The sequence below is a fragment of the Physeter macrocephalus genome, chromosome 21 (genome assembly GCF_002837175.3).
Source record: "Physeter macrocephalus isolate SW-GA chromosome 21, ASM283717v5, whole genome shotgun sequence".
Taxonomy (NCBI): Eukaryota; Metazoa; Chordata; class Mammalia; order Artiodactyla; family Physeteridae; genus Physeter; species Physeter macrocephalus.
In genome coordinates, this window is record NC_041234.1 from 32,653,029 (window position 1) to 32,660,101 (window position 7,073).

The window sequence follows — 7,073 nt, forward strand, 5'->3', positions numbered from 1 at the left end:
GGGTGGTTTGTGACCACCTAGAGGGGTGGGATAGGGAGGGTGGGAGGGAGGGAGATGCAAGAGGGAAGAGATATGGGAACATATGTGTATGTATAACTGATTCACTTTGTTGTAAAGCAGAAACTAGCACACCATTAGAAAGCAATTATACGCCAATAACGATGTTAAAAAAAAGAATACACTACATTTATAAATGAGCATTTAAAATGATTTATCAAAGGAAAAGCGGTTATATTCATTAATTATTATTATGCATTACTGTGGTAATGGTCCCCAATTTTCTCACATCTCCTTATGTCCACACCCTGGAGGGTCCCCTCCCACAACGACTCTGGGCTTGGCCACAGAAGAACTTCTGTGGTTTGGCTAATGGGACAATATCAATGTGACACAAACAGACACTTGAGAAGTGCTTGTGCCCTGGTGCTTGCTCTCACTTGCTACTCTTTGTGCCTTTGAGACCACGATGTTAACAAGTCCAGACTAGCCAGCTGGATGAGAGACTACCTGGAGTGGGGATGAGCCATCCCAGCTTAGGGCCTCCTAGACCAACCAGCCTGCCAACTACTAAATGTGTGAGCGAGGCCATCCTAGATCATCCAGCTGCCAGCTAACTACCCTCCCTGCCCCCCCAAAAAAAAGAAAAGCTAATTGACATAGGCTACTTCAGAGTAAATATGTTTGTGGTCCACTACACATGGAAAGGGGAAAAGAACACTGATTTTCCCTATGAAGTTTACTCTGCACATAAGAAATAGTTTCAAACAGAAAAACCTGCAGTACCTGGATGAGAATAAATAAATATATAAGTATTGAAAAAATTCATCAGTCTTCCCAGATTCTCACAAATGCACTGTCTGCCATCATGGATGGCACACACCAAACACACAGACAGACACACACACACACACACACACACACACACACACACTCCACAAAAAATTTCCATTTAGTCACTGAAGCATCTTTATCATGATATATTTAAACCAAAGTCTTATATATTCAACAGTTCCATTTCTAACATGAACAACAATTCAGGTTTCCAGGAATTACTTTTTCCTTCAATTCTACTTTTTCTCCCATTTGACAGGGCTTGGTGAAAGCTGAAAGAGCTCCCTTAATGCAGCCTAAAAAGCATCAGATATAAGAGCCCAATTAAACCTTCTTCTAGAAGCATTCTACAGGACCAGCTTCTTCCAGCATCACAGCAATTCTATTTAGCCATGTTAATGGTGGGCAGTAAAAATTGTTTAAGATCTACACATGGGACGTCCCTGGTGGTCCAGTGGTAAAGAATCTGCCTTCCAATGCAGGGGACATGGGTTCGATCCCTGGTCAGGGAACTAAGATCCCACATGCCGTGGGACAACTACGACTGTGCGCCACAACTAGAGAGTCCGTGTGCCTCAAACTACAGAGCCCACACACTCTGGAGCCCGCAAACCACTACTAGAGAGAGAAAACCCGCACGCCGCAACTAGAGAGGAGCCCGTGTGCCGCAACAGAAGATCCCGCCTGCCTCAATGAACCCTGTGTGCCGCAACTAAGACCCGACGCAGCCAAAAAAAAAGAAAAAAAAAAAAGATCTACACATTTGGGCCAGAAACACTGCCTCTATTGGTTCACAAAGTGGGACACTGAAAGGGAAATGACTCTCTTAAGCCACTTTTGTTTAGGCCTCACTAGATGCCTTTCTGGATTAAATACACACACACACTGAAAAACACCTTCCAGCAGCCTCCCCCAGTCCTTGGAATAAAACACAAGCTCCTTAATGAGGTCCCATAAGGCCCTGTCAATTTTCCCCTGCCTATCTCATCTCTTTCCCCAGGTCCTAGCCAAACCTCTGTGGATCCTTTCTACATCTCTCTCCCACCTCAGTGCCCTTACAACACCTGTTGTTCCCTCTGCCTAGCAATCCCTTCTCTCTGACTTTTACCTTGTTTTTTCCTGCTCATCCTTCAGGCTCCAGGGCACCTTGCTGATCTCCCTCTCAGAAGCATTCTACCTCTTACTTGCTGTGTGACCATAGGCACGTTACCTTTGCTTCGCCTCTTTGAGCCTCAGAAAGATACCCTGTGATAAGCACTTAACACAGTGCTTAGCACACAAAAAATGGTTAACAAATCATCGCTGCTGTTATTGCTATTATCTCACAGTAATCTCCATCACAACTCAGTACAATTAGTAATTAGATATTTATTTGCAGAAAAATAGAAACACCTCCTTGGATTTCACCTTAATACCTAGTACCTTTCATGCTATTCCCCCCATACTGTATTTTTCAAAGGGAAGACGAAATGAATGTTTACAGAGCAATTATTACCTCAATTAATTATTATCTCGGGGGTGTGGTTTGGCAGATGAAGAAACTGAGGCACGGTGAAGTTAAGTAACTGGCCAAAATCAAGTGGTGGATTAAAATACAAGTTGGCATGACCCCACAGCCTGTGTTGGATATGACACCAAAGGCTTCCCTAACTCATGAACCTTGTCACCTAAGAGCAGCAAGCCTCAGAAAAGATGGATCTTCACATTCACATACTTCCCAAATGACTCCCAGATATCTAACTCTTCAAATCCTTAACCAGCTTGCTGTTCCAATTACCCCTGTAAACCCCTTTAGCAGAACACTCTTCCCCTTGATTGATGTGATAGATTTCCTTACTACCTTTCCACTGGATGTTGAGCTCTCAAGGGGATGAATATCTTTCACCTCTTATACCCCTAGCAAATAAATATATGCTTGCTAAATAAATTAAATGAAAATGTTGGAGAATATATTATAGGTGCAAAGTTGGGGGAGTGGTGGAATGGATTTTCATAACTATTAAAGCTTGGCAGAGATAAGAACAAACTTGACAAAAATGATGACTAAAGGGGAGTTTACCTTAACCACTTTTACAATTGATAATGATTTCTATATCTAGCACCAGAGATTCCATGTGATTTACAAATGTGTGCTTTACAGCTTTAGGTAGATTTCACTCACCAATGTTCTGCTGCACCCCACAGCTGCACCTGAGCCACCCTTGTGCAGATGCCTTTGACAAATACCAATCTCTCAATGGTTACTCTCAAACTGTTCATAAAAAGAAACAGAAAGAGCAAATGATAAAGAAAATGGGAAAAAACTGTTAGTAAATGGTAACCTTGAGTGAAGGGCATAAAGGAGTTCTTTGTACTATTCTTGCAAATTTTTTTGTAATTGTATCAAAATAAGAAGTTTTGAAAATCTAAAAAAAAAAAATTCCCAGGAGATTGCAACACACAAGATCTAGTGTACTGGCCATGCTGGTACCATATTCTCTTGTCAGCTGTTCCAAAAAACACACTCCAGACTCGGGTTTCCTTGCCTATCAGCCAACAAAAAGCCCCTTAGGTAACAGGGCTCAGCCACGGCTTCTGGGTTGGGACAGAGATTAAATTATTTACTGCTTGAAGAGCACTAATGAACATATAGGTATCTCCCACTGGACAACGCCCCAGTACTATTTCCCCACACCAGGCCCCCTACTTTCTTCAGTCAGCTACCCTTTGATTTGTTACTTTCCTTTTCCCAAGCTCAGCTATAGGGTCAGGCAAATTCTCCCCAGGACACTTCTTGCTCACTGTCCCCCGCAAGAGAAGCACAGAGGCAGTTCCGATGGTAAGAGCTTTGCTGCTGTTGTCTATGGAGAGATCTACAGGAAGGAGGCAAAAATAACCATGGGGGAGTCACAAAGATTCCAGAAAACAGAAAACTCAAAGCTAGTAGTTACTTGGTCTGTAATGACCACTTGCTAGCACCCTTTTATTCGTTCATCACTTCTACCTACTCATCCTAGACCTTCCCCACCTCACAAACCAGAATGCTTCAGCTTTCCTAGTCACTGTAAGTGGAACAACAGGTAGAAACTTGTAAACCATTCAAGTGTCCCCATATTAGCCATTTCAGGAAAGTGCCACATGGGTGTCACCCAATACTCACCCCTCACTTATAAGGTGAGATAAGTAAAGGTCATAGTAAGTTATCCCCTGATGAGAGATTTTCTTAATGTAAACCAGCATATGATCTCTACCTTCCTCAGCTCCTGTTTTGTGTAAGCTCTATGAGGAGGTAGGTACATTATATCCTATGATAATATTCAACCTCTGTATCCCTGATCAAGGCTTATTAGAGCCCTTTGTAATGCCATGTCTTCAAAAACACCCAATGCCTTCTGCCTCCCCCAAAATACTTGCTTGGTTTCAGCCAGACCTCAAAGTAGCGCGCAAAAAGAAGAAATGCTTTTGTGTAGCTTAGGGCAGAAATGGGTTGTTAGGGTCAATGGAACACAAAGGAGGGAAAAGACAAGCATTACCAAAGGAGATCATACTCAACCTACAGCCTTCAACATCCTTTGTTCTTAAATATTTTAACTTTCGCTAACTCATACATCTCAACTATGATGAGAGCCCTGCACCATCACCTTTCGTGCTCCTGGGAACCCTCTACAGGCCAGAAGGTGGTTCCCGGTCACCCCTAAGGCTGCTTCCAAGTCACTCCCGGAGGCCAGACGATCACAAACACTTCAGGAAGGAGAGGGAGGCCCTTCTTCACTTTCCCCTACCTGTGAACAAGATTCACCAACTCCTACAGGTGAGAAGGCATTTACCACACTGCCAAGGCACAGCAACACAACTCAGAAAAGTGGGAGAACGAAAGTGTGGGTTCTAGAACCAGACCAGGACCCCTGAGTATTCCAGAACTGACTGGATGAAGAATGCAAGAAACTCTAGCAAGGCACCAATACTGGGTTAAGAGCACTTCTCTAGCAAACAAAACTGTAGAGAAGAGCATAGTTGAAGAAAAGGTGTCAATGATGGTAGCCAACACTGAGATCTCATGTAATTCTCTCACCCTTCGAGAGAGTCACTATCCTTTTACAGTTCAAGTATTTAAATTCAGAGCTCACTTTAAATGAAAAAGAAAATGATATGTTATAGAGGTAGAATACTCCTAGGCTAAACAAAAGAGAAAAAAAAACCACATTTTCACTTATCCAGAGAGTAATCACATGATACTATAAAAGCATGAGAACTACACTATTCAAAAGGTACAGAGGCCTGGGATCCACATTCCCATTGTTTACAGATGTTATGAAAGTATTAAATTAAATAAAAATACGATGCTTTGTTCAGGCCGACTCCTTTCTCACACCCCGCCTTCACCCCCAGGCTGACAAGAAATGGCTGCAGGGAAGGTATTTAAGAGAACTACTCTGGGAAAGTGGATTCTGGGTTGCTTAAACTAAGCCAAGATGTTGTGCAACCAGTTTTTACCTAAATTATTTTCCATTACTTTGCCAGTTTTGAGAGAAGCAGACAGTTATCTTTATCAGGGAATGAGGTCGCCTTTCCCTCCAGGCCACTGGAATCACCATCAACACGGTTTTGATTTCTTACACAATCAGACGGCAGGGGGGTGGGGGGACGCGGGGGGGGGGCACAAGGACCTCATCCTCAGCTTCACAGATCAACGGATCTCACATCAAAAACAATCTCTCAAACATCTGAGACCATGGATTTCCTTGCAACTCAGAAATCCAGAGAAGCGGCCAAACAAGTTTCTTGCCAAATGCTTAGGAGCTGCATATGTCCCAGGGCTACACAATGATACCAACTTTTAAACATGCCTTCACATACCACCATTACGGTCACACACTCGAAATCCCGCCCCCCTTTCCTCCTCACAAATAATAAACGCAGGTTGCCCGGTGCAATTTAAAGCCAGACTTCACCGAAGCAGTGGCTCTGAAAAGCGAGAGAAAAAGATTGGAGGGAGGCTATCTTTTCTTTTCTTTTCTTTTTTAATCGATTGCCCCACGGCGGAGGGAATAACACCAACTCGATTGCTGGAGAAAAGTTAACTTTGCCGTGCCCAGCGATGGGAAATTTTTCCCATAAGACTGGCAAAGCCCTCCCGTTTTCGCCACCCCCGCCCCCGGACCGCCCAGCGCTCACCGCGGATCCGGACCCGGAGCGCCGGAACAATGACGCGAGGGGGAGGGAAAGTTCGCCAGCCCGCGGGGCGCCCGGGCTCACCGGGGACCTCGCCGCCGCCCGCACCGCCTGGCCCCCAGTCTCCGGGACTCGGTTCTTCCCGCCCCCCAACATCGAAACAGTCAGGGCGCGCCCCCGCTCCCCAGAGCATCCGGCCCCAGGCGGCCGGCAGAGCAGGTCCTCCCGCCGCGGGTCTGACCCCGGGAGCCCCGAGAGCAGGCAGTGGACCGGGAGGGAGGGGGCGCCAGGATGGGGCACCGGAGGGAACGGCCGCAACAGTTATGGCGCTCAATTCCTGCCCGAGTGTAGCCGCAGCCGAGCCCCGCCGGCCGCCCCCACCACCCCCGCCCCCGCGCCGGCCACCCGGCGCTGCGCCGGCCGGCCGAGGGACCACCGGGCACTTCACCTCAGCCCACACACGCTCTCGGCCCCAAGGCGCTGGAGACGCCGGAGGCCACCGCGGTGAGGAGCCGGAGCGACCCGGATCGCGGCGAGGCTGGGCCGGGACGTTGCGCTCCGTGGCGCCCGTTTCCACTCCCCGAGGCCGCCACTCCCGCTGCCGAGCCAACGCGACGCCCCCTAGCCCGCTCTCCCCGCGTCCAGCCTCAGCGGCGCCTACCTTCGCACAGCTCGGTCGCCGCTCCTTCCCGGCTCCACACTCGGGCCCGGCAACGTGCCTGGCGAGTCGGGTAGGGGTGGTTACCGCCCCCCGAACCGCTCGCTTTCTTCTCTCCCCTCCCTCGCACCTGCCCCCTAATCTCCTCCCCACCCCCGCCCCCCGCCCCCCGCCCCGCCACGGGATCCGCCGGGGCCGCCCCCAGTGCCTCAGCTCCCGCCCTCGGCCCTCGCCCTCCCGGCCCGTCAGGCCTCAGCGCTGGGCAGGCGGTTGGGCGGCGGCGGCTGCAGCGGCGGAGGCGGCGGCGGCGGCGGCGGCTGAAGCGGCGCGGAGCACTATTGTATTCCTGACACTGTGCGCTCCCACGCTCCGCCTCTTCCCCTTCCTTCCTCCCCCCCCCCCCCCCCCCCCCCCCCCCCCCCCCACCCCCCCC

At 48.6% G+C, this 7,073-nt stretch overlaps 1 protein-coding gene across 1 annotated transcript in view; it reads right to left on the bottom strand.

Annotated features, from left to right (window-relative positions):
* JADE3 (jade family PHD finger 3) overlaps positions 1 to 6,746 on the bottom strand; it is a 169,205-nt gene extending 162,459 nt beyond the window's left edge. The window contains exon 1 of the mRNA XM_024116907.3: positions 6,644 to 6,746. The gene's annotated coding sequence lies outside the window, so the exon portion shown is untranslated. The remainder of the gene's footprint in view (positions 1 to 6,643) is intronic.
* Positions 6,747 to 7,073: the final 327 nt, after the last annotated feature.